General features: G+C 49.4%; 1 protein-coding gene across 1 annotated transcript in view; it reads right to left on the bottom strand.

The window, feature by feature from the left end:
• LOC146860809 (sperm-specific sodium:proton exchanger-like) overlaps positions 1-24572 on the bottom strand; it is a 5538638-nt gene that overhangs the window by 207131 nt on the left and 5306935 nt on the right. The window lies entirely within an intron of this gene.

The following is a 24572-nucleotide window of genomic DNA, read 5'->3' as shown; positions in this document are numbered from 1 at the left end:
GCATGCCACATCAAACCAGCAGCAAGATAATGGCTTTCTAGGGCCTACAGTGAGTGTGAGGTCTATTTACATGGACCTGCAAACATTTACAAAAGCAAATGGAATCTCTCCAGGTGTCTGTTAAACAAGTCATGATGGCAGCTGTGGAATTATTAACTATGATTTGATTAAATGTGGCTGGATGGACATTATTCCCCTTTAATTTGAATTTTAAGCCCTTATTCTTTGAGATTGCCCGATTATCACCGCTTTTAGGTTTTGGCATTTGGATAATAGAATACAAGGTAGTTTAAAGTGGGTTATAGTTGCATATGAAGCTGACAATAACCTTGAAGCCAATCAAATAGGGCAATAATTCAGAGGATAGCAAGATGTGATATATAATGCTACCAGCGTGGTTCCCTATAAAGGTAGGGATGAGGGCATCACTGGGATTGCAAACATCGGTCGAAAAAGCAAGGTTATACTTCATTGACAGTTTAGTGGGTGCATCCCCGTAAATGGTATGGGAGAAATTGGTTACATTATCATTTTGATCATTGCTCAAACTACACACCTGTTTATTGTATAATTTACAAATACTAATATTGAAGTCCCCATCCCAAATAATATGAACATTCACATACTTTTTGATAAAATTAAAAAGCCTGGGCAGAGCTCGCATAGCATCGCTACGTGGATCTCCACGAAGCCACAAATAATGCCGCAGCGGAGTTGCTTGTTCCACATGTCCACGAGATGTTCTGACCTTCAGCAATGTGGATTGCGTGTTCGGGGTAAATATCGTTCAAACTTCACCACGCAGTCGCACTTGGGTAGGGCACCTGGAAGGGGTGCAGGCCCGGGCCTTATTTTCTGAGGTAGAGGTGGCTTCACTCTTTTTTCTGTGCAGTGCCACCTCCCCCAAACCCTGGCAGCAGGCGGCAGGCCTGGGTCCGGGTATGGGATCCAGGAGCGTAACCGCCAGTGATCGAGGGTATGCTGGGCAGTGTTTCGCTGCTCTGAGGTCCGGCTCACCCATAACCAACTGACGCACCAGTGGATCCTGGACCGGGAGCAGGACCTGAGGTGTTGAGGTCGTGGGGCTTGGTGAGTACTAATTATATTACTATTGTGTGTTCTGTTCTGTGTTATTGCCAATATAATATTTTTCCCGGATAGCAAGAATGCTGCTGTTGCTTACATGCCTGTAAGTTCCGTTTAAAAATCTTATATTATGTGATAGTTATTCTTCTTGACAGGTACTCGGCGCTAGTAATCTCACTTGTTTGGAACTTTGTGCTCGCTTGGGCTGATTATGTAAGAGAAGTTAGAGAACTTAAGTAGAGTACTGCAGACTAGAGAGACTCCTTTTCTTTGTCCTGTCACTAAGATAGTGGTAGGTATTTAGTTAGTTACTTAGTATTAGTTGGTACTTTTTAGCGGCCCGCATGTCGCTTCCTCCTCTCACGTGCTGCTGACTCCTTAGTCCTTAGTAGAACCTTTTGTAGTTTGTTAGTGAGTGAATAATATAGCAACTCAGCAATCAACCAATTTGGTGCATGCAAAATGCATGCGTCCATCTATGCATTTTAGAAGACTAAAATAAATGCAAACTTAGTGAATTGGCCCATCAAAGGGGGTTTGAGATGATTGCGAATGAGAGCTGAACTTGGAAGCAAATATAATTTTTTTTTGCAATTCATTCCAAAGTTTTTGGAATACGCGGACTAGGTACTTAGGTTTAGGATTCTGGAATCAGAATGGAATTGTGGAATAATAAAGATAGGATGGTCCTCGACCGCGATACTATTCTACTATAAATCGATCTGAATAGATAGGTACATTTTATTGCACTTGCTGTTTCCTGTCCCAAAATATTTTTGGAGCGATTTTGTAATACTTATTTCACACAAATGAATTTTTGTCTCTTTAATGATCAGCATCCAGAGTCAAGAAGAAGACGGGGTCTGCCGAGGCGGAAGCTGGAGGAGGTGCCTCCCAGCAGGATCACTCCTCTGCAGATGGCTCTGCTGGCCCCAGTAAGTCCTCCTGTTGTTAATATTAATATATATTTCCCTAACTTTGACAGGACATTATTTTTTTAGAACTAATATTTCCGTTTCCTAATTCTATTTCTTATCAAATCTTCTTCGATCTATCTGTTTCTATATACTTGTCATCTCTGCATTAGCTACCAACTTAGTTATTTACATTTCTAGTGTTTTTTTTTTACATCAAATCAAATAACCTCTGACTCTGTACTATTAGTCTGTCTATAGCTTGCTTTATTCTGGTTTTTCAGTCAGCTTTCCCTCTCCCCTTATACATTTTGTGGACTGCCCAGTGGTGGTACTGTAAGACTCAGAGAACTCATTGGTCCTTACTACTACTAGTACCACTACTCTGCTGTGCAGATTGCATGTCCAAGTTAGGTATTCTACACCTGTTTGTTGAGATAAGAAGGCTTTCTTTTACTTTCTCATGCTCAAGTAAATAAAATGGGGTCATGTTGAACACCCCAAAGTGGTGTTTTTTACTTTTTCTTGTCTTGGCATTGTACCATTTTTATTAGCAGCAGTTGATGGTGAACAACTGATTACCATGCACCTGGCTTGGAGGAAGTATGAGGAGGAGGGGACCATTATATTTTCCAACCAAGAGACACCTCATGCCCGATTGTCCACCCAGTTGGCCGCTCTTTTTTTTTTTTAAACTCAGATTCATCAATTGCTCTTTCCTCTGAGTCCAGTCCTTTGGGTTGTCATCTTCTCGAGAGGCTTTTTGAAAATTGCCACCAACAAAATGCCCAACCAGATATTTTATTATTTTTGATAGGACATACTGTCTACTCTACTCTAGTACCCTAATTGTACTAGTGATGTGTGTGCTGTGAATATGTATTGTATTTTCAATCGTCTAGTAAAAAAGAAAAAATAGGGGGAGGCGTATATAGTATCAGAAAAATGTGAAATGTTTTTTCTAGGCGTACCGACCACCAGTGCCGGTGCCAGCAGCGAAGTCAACGCCAGTAAGGAGGGTGCACCAGATTCGGCAGCTGCATGGGGTGAGCCAACAGCAGTGGTGGGCGGTGGTAAGTTATATTCCTTACTTATTCACAATACACTCGCTGCAAGGGTGTACACTATACTGTTGAGAGAGACTAAGGGGTCCATTAGGATGTGAGGCGATGGCACCACCGCGGCACTGGCGGTGCGGACAAATGCCTTTTTCTGCCCATGAGCAGCGGACATCACGCCCACCATATTAGTATGGTCAAACATAGGCCATTTCCCGACCACCGCGGTGCGACGCGCACCACATCAAAGTGCGCCCGCCACCGCGGCGGTGGGAGCCAATGGAGACTCAACGCTGTGCGGAATGACGTCCGCCCCGCTCCACAAATTAGGACGACTCAAGCAAGCAGACACACCGCAGCGGAGACACCACCCAACCAGAGACGGCGGAAGCTCGACAGCGGAGCGCGAAAGCAGAGTCCCGGTCACGACCGCCATGGACCCAGCTCTACACATCTTTCCGGTGCTGTACCTGCTACATAACCAGGAACTCGCAGGGCCCGATTCACAGAACTAACTTAAGACAAAATCCTAAACTTACTACCATTTTGGTATTCACAGAAGGCACTTACTCATTTTGGTATTCACAGAAGGCACTTACTCATTTCGGTATTCACAGAAGTTAGGAGTCCTAACTTTAGGACTCCTAAATGCCTTCTGTGAATACCGAAAGTCTTAAAATTAGGATTTTTCTCAGTTTAGTAGTAGTATAGTTAGGACTCCTAACTTTAGGACTCCTAAATGCCTTCTGTGAATACCGAAAGTCTTAAAATTAGGATTTTTCTCAATTTAGTAGTCCTAAATTTTAGACTTAGGACTACTAAATTGAGAAAAATATACAATGAATCAACATCTAAATGGACACACAGCCTAGACACATACATACCACAGACTGACACACACACACATACACGTCCCACATGCCAACAGCAATGGAGCACAACAAATATGGAAACCAAGGTGGCCTGCACACAAATGGAAGGCCATGGAGACACACAACAAGCATGTGTACATCACATCAACACAAAGAACAGAGCACAACACCCTCACACCATCCACGCACACATGGCTTGCACAGTCAGTGAACATAAACCACAGACAGCTCGGTGCAACAACCCAGGGAGACAGCAAGGCAAACCATGGTTAGGCACAAGGATGAAAGGAAAGGCCCCACACACACAGGGATGCCCCAACAAATGTGGAAACAAATACAACAAACACATAGCCCAACAGAAACACACACAGAGCCACAACAACAATAACAGACATGCCCTGTGCAGCTAAACTGAGGAAAGGCAATGAGAGCACAGACACAGGAGTGCAAAACCTCCTCACTCAGGAACAATGCATAGACAACATACCACAACACACACAAGAAGTGCACCATCACAGAACAACACCGCCACAGCAAACAAACAACAGATGCCCAGGCAGAACAATCACATAGCAAACACAGCAGGACATCAGGGGATGCACACTAGGCAATCACAAGGCAACATACACAAACAGCACAGCATGCACAACAAGCGGTGTGTGCACACCAAGCATACCAGACACACACAGACATCAGTGACAGAACAGCAACCCACACAACACCATACAGCACAGCACAAAGACATCTGCACACCCAGGAAGTAAAGCAAAAACACAAACAACACACATACATCCAACACAACACCCAATAGATGCACAAGTCTGGGACACAACGGTGGAAACAACTTGACAACAGGACTGGGCAGCATAGGAGCAACCATGACTGACAAACAGCACCAGAACATCACACATGGCCCATTGGGGAAATGCCCTAAGTGACACATTGACCCTGGCCAAAGAACTGCACCACAAAGCACAGTGTCACAAATGAAGTCCTGGGGAGGCACACACACATGTAAACCAAGGGGACAGCTCACACCAACGTGAAGTGTACTGCATGTCAGTAGGGGATATGGCAGAAGTGTACCATACCCAAAGAGAGGGAGTGCAGACCCACGATGGGTAGGCAGCTGAAGCACAGATAGGGGATGGCATGGCAACACACACAACATGCCGCACTGGAGACAAGAAGGCACCATGTGACAGCAAGGCATGACAAAACACAACCACAATGGCAGTGTGGAGCAGCAGGTCTGCACAGTCCCCACAAAGAGCCACCAGACACATGGATGTGCAACACAACACATCACTGACTTGCCAGTAACACTCTCTGCATACTCACAAGTGACAAAAACAACAAGTAGGAGTCATACAGAACTACAAGTACACACCAATACACTGCACAGTGCACAACATACAACTCACACATGGGCATACAACCACATCCACAGGGATGAACAATCAAAACAACAGGCACACAACACCTGGGTGACACATGTGTGTAGTTGACATTGCAGAGGCATGTACACATCGACACTCCCCACAAACTCACCCCCTTCACACAGCACACTACCTGGCCATCCAAGAGCACAAATGGAAAGTAAGTCATGGGACTAGGATGTCTGGCCATCACAAGATGACCACACACATACAACACTGGGCACACATATAGGGAGAACACACACACATGATGACCCTGGACACCATGCCTGCAATACTGTGTGCAGAAACCCACTCTGTGCTGGAAGTGACCCCCCCGACATGTTTACAATAGAGTCAACATGAACTAATCAAGTAAATGACTACTGCTAACCATTCGAAATTGACACCATTGCCACCACAAGTATCTGGGTCAAGAAGAAATGAACCCCTGTCACCCCTGAAAAAAAGTAAGTGAGCCCAAACATTGACCATGTTGAAGTGCTACACAGACCATGTGGCACAGTAAACCATTACACACAGCAAAATAACCTTATTCAGTAAGGACACTGACAAAATAGACAGCAGGAGAAACTGTCTTTATTCACATATTGCACAGATAGGTACCATGAGAAGAGAAGAGCAAGGCACAAGATGCAAAGCATGTCCATGAGAAGCTGCACAGGCAGGGGGCACACAGCAGTGAACGACAAGGCCATTGGGCAGGACAAAGTGCAGACTGAGTCCATGAGAAGCTGCACAGGCAGGGGCACACAGCAGTGAACGGCAAGGCCAGTGGGCAGGACAAAGTGCAGACAGAGTCCATGAGAAGCTGCACAGGCTGGAGGCAAAACACAAGGCCAGTGGCCAGTTCAGGGTGCAGAATATGTCCAGGATAAGCTGCACAGGGAATGTGTGTGACTGTTGCCCCCTGACTGTGTTGCTGACCATGGAAAGGTTCAATGTGCAGTACAGGCCCACCTGTGAGGTACAATGTGCAGTACAGGCCCACCTGTGTGAGAGACAGGTGTGTGAGGGTGACTAACACTCAGACGTGGCTGTCAGGCAGACTGGGAGCTGGCTGTGTTTCAGGGACTGTTGGGGCACTTGACGGAGGAGAGAGCAGAGCAGCTGAGGTAGAGCTATCAGTGGCTTGGCAAGCCGGAGGCCTGCTTTTTGTAGTGGCACGTGGAGGTGGAGTCATGCAGACAGGAGACAAAGTGTGGCTGGGAGATTGTGGAGGGGTGCCCTTCCACTTCTTGGGGATCCTAAATGGCGTGCCTGACTTTGGATCAATGGGAAGTGGTGTGGGCACAACAGGCACACTCACCACCACAGCTGCAGCAGGTGCAGACGCTGTCAGCCCCTCTGGTGATGTGCTGGACCCAGTGGAACGCTTTGCCGGGCTTCGCCTCTGCCCCCCCTTCCCCTGTTTACTAGGTGTTACCCCTACAGTGCCCTCCGGCCCCTTCTTCACTGGCCTTGGAATGGGAGTCAAGGTGGTTGGTGATTCTGCCTTGAAGCCCTTCCTAGGTGTACCTTTGGCATGCATCACCTCCTTGGTGGGCACAGTCACTGTAAGATTATCTTTGCGTGATGCTTTAGGGGCAGGAGAGTCCTTGGATGGGGATGCCACTGAGGCATGTGTGCCTAAGGTCTGCTGCTTTGCTTTTTGTCCACTGGTGTCGCCTGACGGGCTTTTCTCCCTGCACTCTGGGGTGACTTTGGTCTTTGGGGATGGTGTCTGCGCCTGGGACCGCTGGGACCACTTGGGTTGCTGCTGCTGTGTGCTTTGTGTGCAGTATCGTGACTTTGATGTATGTGGACCGTGGTCACTATCGTCAGACGTGGCCACTGCCAGGGGGGTGGACAAAGGGACCGGAGCTGTACTGTGAGCAGCCGCGGTCGGTAGTAGGAGTTCCTGCAGGGCGGTGACGTCGGGAGGGGGAGGGGCAGGGTGGGGGGTAGTAAACTATGGATTACGGAGGTTTACAGGTAAGTAAACATATAGATTAATAAAACGAACTTCGTTGCGTGCACGCAACTAAATTCGTTTTATTAATTTATATGTTTACTTACATGTAAACCTCCATAATCCATAGTTTACTACCCCCCACCCTGCCCCTCCCCCTCCCGACGTCACCGCCCTGCAGGAACTCCTACTACCGACCGCGGCTGACTGTGAGTATGTGCCTGTTGCAGGGCAGACATCACTGTTGATGACAAAGCCTGGACTGTCCGATGCAACCCATCCATGTCGGAATGTATGCCCTCCATGAAAGCAACCACCTGGGCCAATTTCTTGTCGTGGTCAATGAAGGCATTGAGGAGAGCTGTCTGGCCTACACACAGCTGGAGCAAAAGGTCCACAGACACAGCACTGATGGCAGCAGGGGGGACAGGGGCAGGGGCAGCGGTGCCAGGGGTGAAAGACACTCTTCCCCTCTTACTGAGGCAGACACGGGCAGCACCAGAGGAAGTGGCTGGGAGGGTGGGCAATGGCCGCTGTGTGGTGGAAGTCGATGCAGAGTCCCCGTTCCCTGTGCCCTCCAACATGGATGCATCCCCGCTGGCATCGGATGATGTGGTGCTTTGCGTCTCAGGCTGAGACTCCTGCAGCAGACTCCTGTTCCCCTCTGAGGCGCAGGTGACATCTGTGTCACTGGGCTCCTGGGCAGCTGTGGTGCTAGTTTCACCCACACTGGTGTCCGTCTCCTGTCCCTTCATAACCACAGGTGATGCTGCATGAGAGAGAGTGATGTAGGGTCAGGTCAGTGGCAGCAACAGAACAAACATATGCAAGCAATGCATGACAAAAGTTGACCAAATCTACATGTTGCACACAACCCTGTGCAATCACATCGTGCCAACTCACTACATAGACTCAAGCAGTGCGTGAAAACTGGAAACTCAGGCATGAGTGAGCCATGTGATGACTACAGAGCACAACACCATGCTTGTGCCTCTGTTCAAACAGACACACAACTAGTTCTGAGCACACCTATGGACATGATGGGGCACACTACTTGTTGCCAATGAAAGAACTGGATGGAACAGGAGGGGACAACACAGACCCAGACTACATGACATTCCACAATGGACATCCAATCAATCAATCAATCAATCAGAGTACTTGTAAAGTGCACTACTTACCCATGAGGGTCTCAAGGCGCTGGGGGGGGGGGGGGGGGGTTTGCCGCTACTGCTCGAATAGCCAGGTCTTGAGGAGTCTTCTGAAGGCGAGTAGGTCTTGGGTCTGCCGTAGGCGGGTAGGGAGGGTGTTCCAGGTCTTGGTGGCGAGGTAGGAGAAGGATCTGCCACCAGAGGTTGTTCATTGGATGTGGGGGACAGCGGCGAGGGTGAGGTTGGTGAAGCGGAGCTGGCGGGTGGGGTGTAGAAGCTGAGTCTGCTGTTCAGGTATGCTGGTCCGGCGTTGTGGAGTGCTTTGTGTGCGTGGGTGAGGAGTTTGAAGATGATTCTCTTGTCGACTGGGAGCCAGTGTAGGTTTCTCAGGTGGGGAGTGATGTGGCTGTGGCGGGGGACGTTGACGATCAGTCGGGCGGAAGCGTTTTGGATGCGTTATAGTAGTTGTAGGAGTTTGGCTGGGATTCCTGCGTAGAGTGCGTTGCCGTAGTCCAGTCTTCTGCTGACGAGGGCCTGTGTCACCGTTCTTCTTGTTTCGGTCGGGATCCACTTGTAGATCCTGCGGAGCATGCGGAGGGTGTTGTAGCAGGAGGAGGAGACGGCGTTGACCTGTTTGGACATGGAGAGGGAGGAGTCGAGGATGAATCCTAGGTTGCGTGCATGGTCGCTGAGTGTCGGTGCTGTTCCCAGTGTGGTCGGCCACCAGGAGTCGGCCCAGGCTGAGAGGGTGGGTCCGAGGATGAGGACCTCCTTCTTGTCCGAGATCAGCTTCAGACGGCTGCTCCTCATCCAGTCGGCGACAGCCTTCATTCCCTCGTGGAGGTTGGTTTTGGCTGTGTGTGGGTCCTTGGTGAGGGAGAGGATGGGCTGGGTATCATCAGCGTGGGAGCTGATGTTGAGGTCGTGGTGGCGGCCCACTTGTGCGAGGGGGCCATGTAGACGTTGAACAGCGTCAGGCTGAGGGATGAGCCCTGGGGGACGCCGCAGATGATGTCAGTGGCTTCGGATCGAAAGGGTGGGAGGAGGACACTCTGGGTTCTGCCGGAGAGGAAGGACGTGGTCCAGTCAAGGGCCTTCTCTTGGATTGCGGCTTCTTGGAGGCGTGTCTTTAGGGCGCGATGGCAGACCGTGTCAAAGGTGGCTGACAGGTCCAGGAGGATGAGGGCTGATATTTCGCATTTGTCTAGTTGGCACCTGATGTCGTCTGTGGCGGCAATGAGGGCTGTCTCGGTGCTGTGGTTTCGTCTGAAGCCGGACTGGGATGGGTCCAAGATGTTGTTGTCTTCAAGGTGGCGGGCCAGTTGCATGTTGATGATTTTCTCGATGACCTTCGCTGGGAACGGGAGCAGGAAGATGGGCCGGATGTTCTTGAGGTCCTTGGGGTCCGCCTTGGGCTTCTTGAGGAGGGCGCTGATTTCGGCGTGCTTCTAGTCTTCCGGGAATGTCGCTGTATCGAAGGATATGTTGATGATCTTCCGTAGTTGGGGTGCGATGGCTGCGTCTGCTTTGTTGAATACGTGGTGTGGGCACGGGTCTGACGGGGATCCTGAGTGGATGGAGTTCATGACCTTGCGTGTTTCGTCATCGCTGACGTTGGTTCAGGAGGTCAGGCGGTTGGTGCTGGTGGTGTTCGCAGGGGAGGTGGAGTCTGGCGTCGTAGGGGTGGTCGTGAAGCTGTCGTGGATGCCAGTGATCTTGCGGTGGAAGTAGACGGCTAGTGAATTGCACAGTTCTTGTGAAGGCGGGATGTCATTGGTGCTGGCGCTGGGGTTGGAGAGTTCCATTAGCCCATGCCACCCACCATGTCGTACCTTGGGGACAATATAATGCTGCACATTACTGTAAGATGTGAAGGCCTCGCCAATATGGGTGCATGCATGTACGCACAGTCAGATCGGGCACACTGCTGTTTCCTCCCATGAGATTCCCAAAACTACCCCAATGCAGAAGAAACCTGAAGAGCACAACTCTGAATGTAATGTGAAGGCACAGCATCCAAATCACCTTTGTAAGTACAGGTAGGGGAAATGCATGCCCCCGGCACCCAGGCCAGCAGCCACTTACATGCCACAGCATCACACTACCAACATCACATAGGCCAGCGTTGGCACAGGCTCTGTACACATGCAGCCACTCCCAGACAAAGTTAGACTCCCCAAATGCTCACCCCTGGCTTGCTGCTGATGCTCCTTCAAACGTGCATCCAGCTCAGGCTGTGTCACTGCCAAGATGCGCTCCATTAGTGGTGTCATGCTGCGCCGTGCCAAACGCCCAGTGCGAGGAATCAGCCCGTAGGTCATCTCCGCCACATTCTTTGCCAGCCGGCTGATGTCATCCCATCTCTTGTGGCAGTGGGTGTGTCGTCGGTTTGAGACCCCCCAGAGCTCGCACCTTCGCTGTAATGGCCCTCCACACGGCCTTACGCTGGTGTACCTTGAGCTGCAGGCATGGGAGACAAGAGGGGCAAATGATCAGTGACACAGTGTCATGTACCGACATCTATCAGTATAGCATCAAGATACAAATTCATCACATATCCAACGATATGGCAATTAGAGACTATAGTACAGCTCACATGGGACACCTGCATGGGAAAAGCTGATGTTAAAGCATGCAGGTGTGAGGGGGAACACAGTCCCTGCACATCTCACGCACATGCAGGATGCCAGCACTGAAACACCCATGTAGCCTGCCCACATCTCCAGTTCATTGTTGGCTTGAGCAACACATACATCACATGTCAACCTGTGTCTGGGGGTGGACTCACTGTGTCCAAGAATGCGCAGCCAGCAATGTCCCTGTCCTGTGAATAGTTGAATGTGTCATGGTGGTCACATTGAGGGACATGATCACGCAAATACAAAATGCCATTCACAAGGGCAGTTGTGTGCAAAATACAATGCTGAGATGGCCCATAGCTGGAGTGAAATGTGAAAAGACTGATGTCATACTCTGTAAGTTAAGTGAGGTGTCCTTGTCTTTGTTGGCGGGGACTGTGTAGGCCAGCTGGGCTCACACTGAAATGGACTACAGGGGCACACAGCCATTCAGCCAAGCAATCACTGTCCTGACTACAGCATGAACAACCTTCTGTGTCACTGTATGGCTGACAACACAACACAGGTCACTCAAACATACATATGCAGGGAGGGAAAGCTGTGGAATTGGGTACACACACCCTCCCACTGGAGACAGCATGTCAGGCAGTGCATGACACTACCCCACACTCCCAGGCACATACTGCATCAGTCCAACTACATTTGTGACACCCCTGCCCTATCCCACCACTGTTGAAGACTTACCACAACATTTGGGGCACCATATAGCCTTGGGTACTGTGTGAGCACCTCGTCCACCAGGACCTCCAGCTCCTCGCTCGTGAAGGGACTGGCACAGATCTTCTCTGTCCTTGCCATCACTGTGGACATGAGACAACAGCAGCTGAATTGGGTGGTGAGGGGCCTGACGCAGCAATCCTCGGAGGGAGCAGCAGGTGAGGGGTCTCAGGCAGCAGTCCCTGGAGGCAGCAGCAGGTGAGGGGTCTCAGGCAGCAGTCCCTGGAGGCAGCAGCAGGTGAGGGGTCTCAGGCAGCAGGCTCTGGGAGCAGTGGAAATGTGAGGCTCAATCCCACACATATATAGCCCCCTGGGGTTGTTTCAAAGGTGCCAAGCTGCAGCAATTGGTGGTCCAGGTCTGCCTCTTTCAAATGCATCCAATGACCACCTCCACGGTGGCGGAGCATACCTCCCGCGATCTTCAAGATTGCATCATGCCACCACAATCATGGCTCCCATTGGCTGTAAGGGCATGCTCCATGGCGGTGACACAACGCTGGGGCCCGGGGTGCACTACCACGATGGTGCATCTTTTAAATGCAGTCAATGTCCGCCTCCTCGGTGGCGGAGCACACCTACCGCAATCTTCAAAATTGCATCATGCCACCGCAATCATGGCTCCCATTGGCTGTAAGGGCATGCTCCATGGCGGTGACACAACGCTGGGGCCCGGGGTGCGCTACCGCGATGGTGCATCTTTCAATTCCAGCCAATGTCCGCCTCCGCAGTGGCGGACCACGCCTACAGCAATCTTCAAAATTGCATCATGCCACCGGTATCGAGCTTCGCTCTATAGCAAGCTCCATGGCGGTAACACACCGCAGGGTCCCGGTGTGCGCTACGGTGATTTTAGTGGCGGGGCATGCCAACCGCCATTTCCACATGTCTCCATGCCTATCACTACTGCACTTGTGTGAATAGGGGTGCTGGTGACACACCGCCGTGGCCAGGCGGTAGCTACCACGATATGGGTGCCATACATTGACACGAGGTTCCGCCATTCAGGCAGCGGAGCATGCCAACCGCCATTTCCACATGTCTGCATGCCTATCACTACCGCACTTGTGTGAATAGGGGTGCTGGTGACACACCGCCGTGGCCAGGCTGTAGCTACCACTATATGGGTGCCATACATTGACACGAGGCTCCGCCATTCAGGCGGCGGAGCATGCCAACCACCGTTTCCACATGTCTTCATGCCTATCACTACCGCACTTGTGTGAATAGGGGTGCTAGTGACACATCACCGTGGCCAGGCGGTAGCTACCACGATTTGGGTGCCATACAATCACAATGGCCATCTGTCAAACATCAACAGTGCACAGTGCCAACATGTTCAATAGCACATCATTGTGCACACAATGCCAATGTTCCATTTATTCCACTGATGGCTACACATGCCATGTTTGTGTGTGTGTATCGTAGAATGGCCTGTACCCACTCACATGTCACTTATGGATTTGATGTTGGTGTAGGCAGGACAGTGTTGTTCTGGACTCTAAACTGTCTACACATGTCAATGTGTTGAGGTTCAGTGACAATCACAGTGATGCTCGTCTCAATGAATGATGATCTATTTTGCATTGCCTCTTATGTCTGCTCATGAACACATTCGTCATTCCAGCGCCGACTGTGGTCATTGTGTGGTGTATGTGTGCCAAGTTGCAATGACGCATTAAGGTGTGACAGGTATAGCTGCTAGGTATGAGACAGTGTTTTTGATCCCAGGTGGGCCCATGTGAAATGTGGCCACATCCCTATGTGCATTCACATTGACCAAGGTGGTGTTTGAGGTACTTGTCTTGTGTAATTTGACAGGTGTGCCCTTTGTGTAGCTGAAGGTGTCCTTATATGTAAGCTGGTCTTTTAGTCAATACTGATGTCAGTCATTGTTGTTGTTGTGTCATCCAGAACGTGATATGCTGTGCACAATACACATCTCATGATGTATTGCATTGACATGTGTCCACTATCATCTCAAATAGGAGGAAGCCACATTTGACAACCCTTTGTGATCTGTTGGAACCCCACCTGCAGCCCCGCAGGTCATATCCAACAGCTCTCACCCCTACTTATAAGATGATGGCAGCCCTGCATTTTTTTGCCACTGTATCGTTCCAAGAGACAGTGGCCAGAGCTGGTGGGATGTCACAACCGATGTTCAGCATGGTGCTACGTGATGTACTGTCTGCCATGATGCTATACAAGGACAGATACATCCATTTCCCCAGGGATGCTGAATTGCCAGCTGTGAAGGGAGACTTCTATCCCCTTGGACACATCCCCAATGTTGTTGGGGCCATTGATTGCACCCATGTCGGTCTGGTGCCACACAGGCAAGTGAGCACATTTACCGCAATTGCAAGCAATACCACTCCATCAATGTGCAAGTGGTGTGCCTGGCAGATATGACCATCTCGCGTGTGTGCCAAATTCCCACGCTCGGCCCATGACTCCTACATCCTGTGGAACAGCATAGTGCCCCAGCTGATGGATAATCTTCTTCCCGAGCGTGCATGGATTGTGGGTGACTATACCTAGTTGTGTGGCGTGCTGTGTGTGTGACCTGCTGCCCTGAGCTTCTGCAACGTTGCAATGTCTATTTGTTTTTGTCATACCTAAGTGACCCTGCATATCCCAACCGTCCCCGGTTGCTGATCCCACTGCAGAATCCCAGGTCCCCGGCTGAAGCCCGCTACAATGAGGCCCATGGGAGGACACGTCATGCGGTGGAACGTACTTTTGGTCTGCTGAAGTCACGTTTCCGCTGCCTGGACAAGACCGTAGGTGCACTGGTATACTCGCCCAGGAAGGTGTGTCAGATTGTAGTGGCATGCTGCATGCTCCACAACCTAGCCATTCTCAAGGAGACTCCCCTGCTCTTGGATGATGGAGTGGACCCAAAGCCCCAGCCTGCAAACCAAGCCTTGTCCAGTGATGAGGACAGTGGAGAGGAGGAAGGTGTTGACCTGCGTGAACAGCTCATCACCCGCTACTTGACTTGACAGTGGGTGTCAATGTGCAACATACCCATTGTCTGATGATATTGCTGTTGTTGTGAAGGGGCATGTGAGAATTGTAGCAGCAGCCAGTTGTACACTCAGTGGTGGTTGGAAATGTTTCTGGGACATGTCATTTGAGAACATCAACAGGACGTGTATGTTGACACTTGTTGGCCATTGTGACCTGTGCATGTTGGGTTATTCTGATGGTAGGGGTTGTGTGATGTCCGTGATGCCACACCCAGACCAGTGACAGTTGTTCTGTTTTGTTTCCCTAGGTGCCTTTGACTTCTCCTTGCCTACATACAGCCCATGCTCCTGGCACATTGTGATCATGTTGAAGACTGTACATCCTGCAATAAAGACGGAGCATACACGACAATATGTGTGTGAGGATATTTTATTTACAATGGTGAGATGCGAAGGGGTGTATATTTCCATTGGGGGGGTGGGGTAGAGCAGTGAGTTGACCGTTGTGGTAGATGAGATAATCGAGTAGTCACCACTTTGCTGTGGTGACCCAGTTCAATAGACAGATGCCATTCACAAGGCAGTGTGGGGAAGGACAGTCCAAAAGGTCAATGCAGTGGTGGAGAGGGTTTCCATCATGGCTGGCTCTGTGCTTGGCCTCCAGATACTCCCAGGGTCTTCTTGGGACGGCCCCTTTGTTGTTTGGTAGGGGGGCCCTTCTGCAGGGCCAGTGGGATGTGAGGACTCACCCCTCTCTGTGGGCGCAGGGGAGGATGGTGAACTGTCATTGTGCGGCCCAACAGAGAGGTGGAGGTGTTGTCTGTGGCGCATGCCTGTCCCTCAGTACCGCCACTTGCTGGCCCAAGAGGTCCACGATTTGTCCCATGCGGGGGTCGATGGACCTCATCAGCAGGATGAGCTCATGCAACAGTTCGTCCGACTGGCCCGTTCGTCCCTGGGCCTGTTCGTATGCGCTCAGGACTCTGGTGATGTGTTCCAGGAAGTAAGTCCCAGCCTCCTGGTGTTCCTGTGTGACCCTGCCCCTCCCACCTGCCCTGCTGCCACATACCTGTTGCCTCACCACTGTGGGCACCCGCATCTTCTCCCTGCCCTCCTCCGTCGGTGGTGTGTTGTTGGCGCAGATGTGATGGGGGGGACGATGTGGTCCTGGGACCTGTTGCTCCCTGGCATACCAGATGGGCCGACCTCGAGCTCATCGTCCATGGAATACTGGGAGTCAACATCCGAGAGTCCATGTATCGGGGGTGGAGACTGGCTCTGCAGGTTGCTAGTGTTGTCCTCTGCAGTGAGTTCTTGGTCACCTGTAGGTCGGATATGAAATGGTCATTGCATTGCACCCGGCAAGCTTTGTGTTAGCTGTATGTCATTCACTTTTTGTACACTGCACAATTGACAGATCGTCACATTATTGACTAGGTGCACTACTGTGCTTCCTGACATGATGCAGTGGTACAGACTTTACTTGTCCATGCTGTGAGGTATCAAGGCATACCATGCGACCCATGCACAATTAAGGTTTACAGGGACTTGTTGCCATCTAGGGCCTGGCCCAACATGTGTTTAATTGAGAACTCATTGTTTATTTGTCTGACCTGGCAGACGTCACATCTGGCCATTGTTGGACCTGGCCCTTTTGGCAGATTCACCCCTAAACTTTTTGCAATTATCCTGGCCTTTTTCCCTATGTAGTGTTGGCAGTTTTAGGCCTATAGGCACTTTAGCACTGTGTCCCAGTGTAAAATGCATGCTCTCTGTGTTACATTTAGTGAGACTGGCCTGCCCTCCCATAGGAATGCATGGGGGATATGTGTGTCTATGGTAGTTCCTGATGTGAGAGGAGTGCAGGGGCGAGTTTGGTATGTGCGAACTCATGAGAATAAATGCTGCGCAATGGTGTGCGCAGATTTATTGTGACTGGTGGAGAAGTGCCACTTCTAGAAGTTGGCATGTCTGTGTGATGTGAATTGCCTGTCTGGCTTGTGATTGACAGGAGCTGAGAGGGCTGGGGAATTCCAGTAGCCAGGGTGAGTCTGCCCGGTGGTGAATGGAGAGATCTGCATGTAGATGGGAGGGAGGAGTTGCACCTGGGACCTGAATGGGGCTGGGCCTTCCCTTCACAATGCTGGCTCCACCTCCTGTGGTGCGTCTGATGTCCCTGGCCTGTCCTGTGAATAGAGAGAGTAGCTGAGCAAAACAAAGTGCAACTGAACCAGTTGTATCTGGTTCTTCCCTTGCCCTACAGTTGCAGAGCAAAGGAAAATGCTGTATAAAAGAAGGGGCTGTGACCCCATGAAGAGGTTGTTGTTTTTGGACTGGAATCTGCCAGGGGAGTGCTGCTGCTGGGGTCCAGGGGAAGGCCTGCCTCCCTGGGCCCTGCCCTGCCCCTGGATGCCTGGAGGACTTCTTTTTGGGACCCTTCTGCCTTGCTTTTATTCCAGGACCCTACAGAGACTTTGGCAGCCCTTTTGCGCCCTGGGAGTGCCGTGCTGTCTTTCTTTTATTTTCCTCCAGAAAAGCGTGTTGGCTGCGCAGCAATGTGCTGCAGCCCCTTTTGGAGGGAATCCCCAGCGTAGGGATTCCCCCTACTTGTGAGCGCAGGTGCCCACCCCGCTTATTTTCATTTAATTAAGCAGGTGCCCACCCTGCGTCTGCGCTGTCCATTTTTATTAACTCGCGTGTGCCCACCCCGCTCTTATTCTGCTTATTTTGATCATCAATGCGCTGGTGCCCACCCCGCAACTTAGTCCTTATTTGGTTGAGCGGGTGCCCAACCCGCTTTCTATTTTTTGTGTGGAGAGGGAGCCTACCCCTCATTGTGCCCAGTGTGAGGAAATCACCGCCGTGGCCCGATGCCGCACATTGAATCTCTTCTGGGCCGCTTCCCAGCGCGACCCGGAAGACAGGCAAGGCTGGGACTTCATGGGCGGGGCTTCCGAGACGGAAGGGAAGCCCCGCGGGAAAGGATTCCGGCACCGGTGATGCTGCAGGGCTCCCATGAGCCAGGGAGAGCCCCGCGGTGGCGGCTGCCGGAGAGGAGAAGTCCCGGGTCCCAGGAGGGGGCCCGGGTGAAGAGCAATGCGAGCAGAGCGGGCTCCACAATGAAGTCCCGGGTCCCGAGAGGGGGCCCGGGTGAAGGAGGCAGAAGCTCCCAGCCTGCCTACTAGCGAGAGAACTCCGCGCCGGTGAGCTGGTGAGTGGGGCCTAGGCCGTCCTCTTTCTTTGTTGTGGGTGCTCACGAGGAACTGGAGCGGGCCGCCCCAACATGTGGCATATGCCTATGCATTTAAAGAGCCCCAGAGAGGAGCTTCTTGATGAGCACCCTGCCGGTGCTGAAGTTTCTGAGCGGCCCCATCTGGCGGATGTATAGGAGTAAAAATTACTATTCTAACTCCAGGGGGTGCAACAGTAGGGTAAGTGTTGGATAGTGTAGTGTAATATTATGCGTTGTAATGGTATGCATTGTAAAGGTAGTATGCGTTGTAATGGAATGCGTTGTAAAGGTAGTTTTTAAAAATGCGTTGTAGTGTCATGCTATGTAATGGAATGCGTTGTAATGGATTTTGCGTTGTAAAAAATGCGTTGTAAGTGCATGCGTTGTAAAAGTGTGCGTTGTAACGACATACATCCACTATACTCCTTTCTCACTCCTTTCAAGGCTGTATCTTTCTACATTCTAGGTATGTGTTATTTGCTTAATGAATACTGACTTTTAAACTATGGGCCAAACATCATTAAAATTTGAAACGCAATCATTTAATTAGTAGTGCTCCTTCAGGAAGGCTGACGTGCAACATGCACAGAGATGCTATTGTGTTGGGGTTGTGGAAAACATTTACGCAACCCAAAAAAAGCTACCTCGCCGGAAGCTCTTTGTTCATTATCTACTTTTCTATCTTTTGGAAAACTGAACTAGGCACACCCAAACAAAAGATAAAGTGGATTTAAACACATGCTCATACATTTTACATTCTGTAGGGAAAAATATGCACATATATCTGCATTATTTTACAAAATTGTTGGAAAAGACTTCTGTTTCTTGTAAATACAATGTCTTAATCTTTAAAAAAAAATTACATTTGTTGCGTTTAAATACTCCACACATTCTCTGGTTTAAATATTTCCTTGTGCAAACCAAAAAGTTTATCTTATGCTTTTTGCACATCATAAACACACTGTATGATTTTGCGCAGCGTGGTTGGGTTACTCTATATTGTATTTAGTTTGTACTTTTAGTCTTCGGTGCTGGCATTTAAACTTTTGCAAACATATGTTTATTCACTTTCAGTACCTCAGAGTGTGTAGGACAAGTTGCCGTTTTTGGGGTTTTCCAATCAGATCCTCTTTAAGGAAAAAAACATTTATTGACAAAATGTAAATAAAACATGCTTATATTGTGCAATTTGCACATTTTAAACATGCTGTAAAAGTATTAAGAAGGTGTTGTTTGCATTGCATACTCTGGATTTAGTTTAGGCTTTTGTGCTTCGGTGGAACAATTGTCAATGTTTTTGGCCACATAATTACACTCTACTCCATACCACATAAATTCACTCCATATAAATCCACTCCATGCCACACAGCTACACTCCACTTAAATACACACCGCACCAAGCCACATAACACCACTCAACATAATTTTGCTCAACACCACACAGATTCACGCCACACAATTAAAGAAACCACAGAATTCCGTTCCACAAAACATAATTTGACTCTACACCTCATACATCAAATCTACACCACAAACATCCACCTCATGCCAAAATAATCAATATCACACCACATAATTCCACTCCATGTCACTCATGAGTTCAGGGTCGTAAGAGGACAGAAAAAAACATTGGTTCACCTCGCATAAAGTCTGCTCCCTCAGCACTGCTGTACGTAGACAACAAGCATTCAACTGCACATAATTCAACTCAATCCCACACAATTCCACAACACCCAAGTCAGTGCCATGAAATTCCACACCACGCAACTTAATTACACTCAACATAATACCCCTCAGCACTGCATAATTCAACTCCACCTAATTACACGCTACTCAATACCACATAAATACACCCACCCCACATAATGTAAGTCCAGTGAAAAGCAAGTGGTGTTTGTACTTGTTGCTAGGCCTGGGCCAAAATTCTGTTCCGTTCGCGGAAATTGCGATATTTTGCCATTTTCGCGTTCCGCGGAAAGCGCGAAAATGTCAAAATTTCCGCATTCTGCAGCTTAGCGATAATTTGTTTCTTGCTCGCGCTGTAAAAAAATACATTCTCGCTTGCGCGCGATCGCCTTACCTGAATCCCCGCGTTCGCCGACAAGTTTTCCCGACCCGGTCGCGTTCTCCACGAGATGTTGGATTGTTGGTCGCCATTTTGCGCTGACTCGCGACAGTTCGCGGTCGCATTGACGTCATTTGTCGCGCGATCACGTCATTTGTCGCACGATCACATCTTTCTTCTCGCGATCATGCACCACGCGAGTATGAGAAGATTGAGATCTCAAACACGTCATTCTACATCGCGAGCGAGAGGGTGAGGACGCGGGCACGTCTAATCGAACGCGAACAGGAGAAAGAGACCCCGAACACGTCATATCCAAGCGACAGGGACAAAGAGAACGTGATCATGTCATTTTCGACACGCCGGCGGAAGTAATGGGAAGCTCGAGAACCTGAACATGTAAAATTTTCAATTTGGAGAGGAATATCAGCTCTAGCAGCATGAAACCTTCTGCAAATGCTGATTTTGGATGAAAACAACTCCTTACATTGACATTTGGCTGTCCTTTTTTGTGCAAGGAGTCCTTTTTTTAAAAGGTGGAGAGAGGGAGGAAGTGACACAGAATCTCCAACTTCCTGTTCCTGTCCAGCAGGCTCCTCCCAGTGCTTTGTCCATCTCCTGCTCATTCTGCCTTTGGATTTGGAGCTGGAAAGATCACTCTTTTTGTCTGCTGCATCATTTCAATTGGATTTGAGGATTTTTGGAATAGGATATTTTACAAGTAAGTGGTTGTTGTGTCTGTTTGATTGTGGACATTGCAGTTTTTGTAACTACAATTTATTTTTGATAATTAATTATCATCATTCCTTTTTATTTTTTTTATTTTGTGGCTAGTAGTAGTAGGCCCGAGCTAGCCATGGGCATGGCCTCATGGGTGTGTGCATGATGAAGCAACTGTTCCTTTTGTTGTTTTTTTAATGTATTTCATTTTCAAGCACATTTAGGGCATGGATGGCATTGGATTGAGTTGGGGAAGTGTGCTTTTTGGGGGTGGCCTTTGTGATGTTGTTGGGCCTGGCCATGTGGCTGGTGGCCATTTTGAAGCCTTGGCCTGCAAACTTGCCTGGCCTTGTCTGCCAACAGGCCTGCTTTTTCATCCACTAGGATCAGAGCAGGTAGCCACAGCTTTATTAAACAAGTGTTTTCTGTGTGATCTGTTGAATTTAGACATCATTTAGGGCATGGATGGCATTGGATTGAGTTGGGGAAGTGTGCTTTTTGGGGGTGGCCTTTGTGAGGTTGTTGGGCCTGGCCATGTGGCTGGTGGCCATTTTGAAGCCTAGGCCTACAAGCTTGCCTGGCCTTGTCTGCCAACAGGCCTGCTTTTTCATCCACTAGGATCAGAGCAGGTAGCCACAGCTTTATTAATCAAGTGTTTTCTGTGTGATCTGTTGAATTTAGACATCATTTAGGGCATGGATGGCATTGGATTGAGTTGGGGAAGTGTGTTTTTTGGGGGTGGCCTTTGTGATGTTGTTGGGCCTGGCCATGTGGCTGGTGGCCATTTTGAAGCCTAGGCCTGCAAGCTTGCCTGGCCTTGTCTGCCAACAGGCCTGCTTTTTCATCCACTAGGATCAGAGCAGGTAGCCACATCTTTATTGATCAAGTGTTTTCTGTGTGATCTGTTGAATTTAGACATCATTTAGGGCATGGATGGCATTGGATTGAGTTGGGGAAGTGTGCTTTTTGGGGGTGGCCTTTCTGATGTTGGTTGTCTTAAAGACATGCTTTTTTTGTATGTGTCTGGTCACTGGTGTGTTGGTGTGCAATGCATGCACCCTGCAGAGCTTTTTGGGGCCTGTGAATGTTCGTATTTACATTTTGTTGCATTAAAAAGGCAGAGCAGTGTGCTTTAGCATGCATCCTTTACCTGGCTTTTATAGGCCTTTTGTCAGCTCCTGGTGTTTCCCAGGCCCCCGGCTTGTTTGTGATTTGTGAGGTGGTGGCCTTTTTTGGTGTTTGGACTGTTAGTTATTAGTGTCCTGCTTTTGCCATAGGCCTGCATGGGTTTCCTATTGGCTATTTGGCTTACTGCTTCCATCCATCCACCCCCTTTGCCAGCAGCAACCCCATGGATGCTGAGATGCTCAAATAATTTAATGGTCCACCCCTCTTTCATTACATTTTTATTTTGGTGGTTATTATTAACTTTCCTATCCTTCCTGAGAGTGTAGTGTGTGGCTGTACACAGTAGTATAACATAGCTCTAGTTAAAAAAAAAGTCATAAATGGCTAGACTATCTTTTGTTTGCACTAGTACAGTACTAAGTAACTGAACCACAACAACAAATGCAACATTTCACTGATGTTCTTCTCCTGTCTTATTTGCTTTTAGGTGCATAAAAGACAGAGTAGGCGGTGTCATCAGCATCACCCGGCTACCCGTTGTACTGCCAGCCAGACAGAAGTCCTGCTGCGCATCACGTCCACGTGTGACCAGAACTTGTTGTGCATCTGCATCCTGCCTGACATCTGAAGAAGATGGCCCCAAAGAAAGGTACCAGGTCCAGTACCAAGAAAGTTACCGGTGAGAAGAAGGAACAGAAAAAGGAAGTGCCATTAACCACGACTGGTGGAGTGCCGGCCAATGTTTTTTTTGGCACCAAAGCGTTATCCGGGAACCAAGCTGGGAGCAGCACAGTGGTCCAACCCCACCAACCTAGGCCCAAGGGCTTTAGTGTCGCAGAGGTAGCCAGTCTACTAACGAGCAGCGATGTTGAAGAAATGTCATTACCGCAAAGTAGTACACAATCAAGTTCAACGCAGGCGCAAACTCAGCAGATCAGTGTGCAGCCGCCACAACAAGAACAGCAGCAGCCGCCGCAACAAGAACAGCAGCAGCCGCCGCAACAAGAACAGCAGCAGCCGCCGCAACAAGAACAGCAGCAGCCGCCGCAACAGCCCACCATAGTAGTTGTTGCTCCTGACGTAGGGGCATTTCAGGAAATCGAGCTTCCTGCAGACAAAGTGGAGCTAAGTCAAACCACTGTTTCAGAAGATCTATTGTCTTCCAGACCACCAGCAAGGAAAAGGAGGCTTAGTCCATCATCTTCTTCTTCAAGCCCCGCTTCTGATGATCGTGATGACACTTGGGTCCCACCAGCTCGGTCTGAGAGTGATATACGCCACAAGACAATGCTTCTGAAAAGGAAGGTCCCAGAAAAACTTAGAGTTATGGAGATAGATGTAGAAGAGGTGGGGTGATGATGTTGATGAAGACGAGCCAGTCATCAAGCACATTACTCCCGCCCCAAAGGGATTGGAGACCAACATTCTCACCCTATCCAGAAAGGCTGCTACTGAGCGGGATGTAGCACGGATCTCACCAACACAGGTTACACCACCACTACCTCCAGCTGCCATATTTTCCAAGGATCGGCAGGGACCTACATCCAGCTCAACCATCTCAGTAGGTAGTGGTAGTAAAAGTCACAGTGTAGGTGCACAGGGTCACACATTTTCAAACACCCCCTCAAGTTCATCTGGTGTTGAAAGTGGCACATCCAGCAGTGCCAGAAAGTTCTCCTTCCCAGTTTGGGACTTCTTTTCTGTTAGCGCCAAGGAGGAGAACGTTGCTATATGCTCAATTTGTCGGCAAGGTGTTCGGCGTGGTAAGCTTGGTACAAATTATGGTACCGGAGGACAAGCAAGTCATCTCAGAATACACCACACTATCGTGTGGGAGGATCACCTACTTAAGTTAAAAGAAAGTAAACAAAGTCAACCCATTGAAGTTGGTCAGGATGAATCAGAGAGCGATATTATTGCGGTGGCAGGTGAAGAAGAGGGAGGCATTTCTAGCCCTGTCCCCAGTAGTGCAGTGGTGGTAACGCCCACATCCTCCTCAGTAACATCAGAGTGGCACCGCAGTAAGAGCCATACTCAGAGTCTGGGTGAGACACCAAGGCGACCGGCGAGTACCTCAATGAGACAATCTGTGTCGTTGAGCCGTAGTGGGTTAATGAAAACAGCACCACTAAGGAAAGTAAGCCAGCCTACCATTGAGAGCATGTTTAGGTTGGAGGGGCAGTTGCAACGCAACCACCCAATGGCACGATTGCACAATGCAAAGCTGGCTAAAATGTTAGCGCTGGACCTTCTTCCTTTTTCATTTGTGGAAGGGGTGGGTTTCCTTGAATTTGTGTCTGCCATCTGCCCGAAATGGAAAGTTCCCAGACGGTCCTATTTCGCAAGAATTGCTGTTCCGGCACTACATCATGATGTGCTGGAATTCGTTGGACAAGCTTTGCAGAAGAGTGCTGTGCACAATATCCACCTGACAACAGACATGTGGAGCAGTTGCCAAGCCGCAGATTACATGCACATCACTGCACACTGGATCTCTTTTGTGGGGGTTAAAGATAAACTATCTGCACGAGGTGCTGTTGATGACACAGCTGCGATTTTTGAAGGTACTCGGAAACATGCAACTGTAGCCATGTTCGCCATGGAGAAATCTCATACGGCTGAAAACAT

The sequence above is a fragment of the Triturus cristatus genome, chromosome 3_1 (assembly GCF_964204655.1).
Source record: "Triturus cristatus chromosome 3_1, aTriCri1.1, whole genome shotgun sequence".
NCBI lineage: Eukaryota > Metazoa > Chordata > Amphibia > Caudata > Salamandridae > Triturus > Triturus cristatus.
The sequence above is the reverse complement of the archived record's forward strand: the minus strand, read 5'-3'. Positions and strand labels throughout refer to the sequence as shown.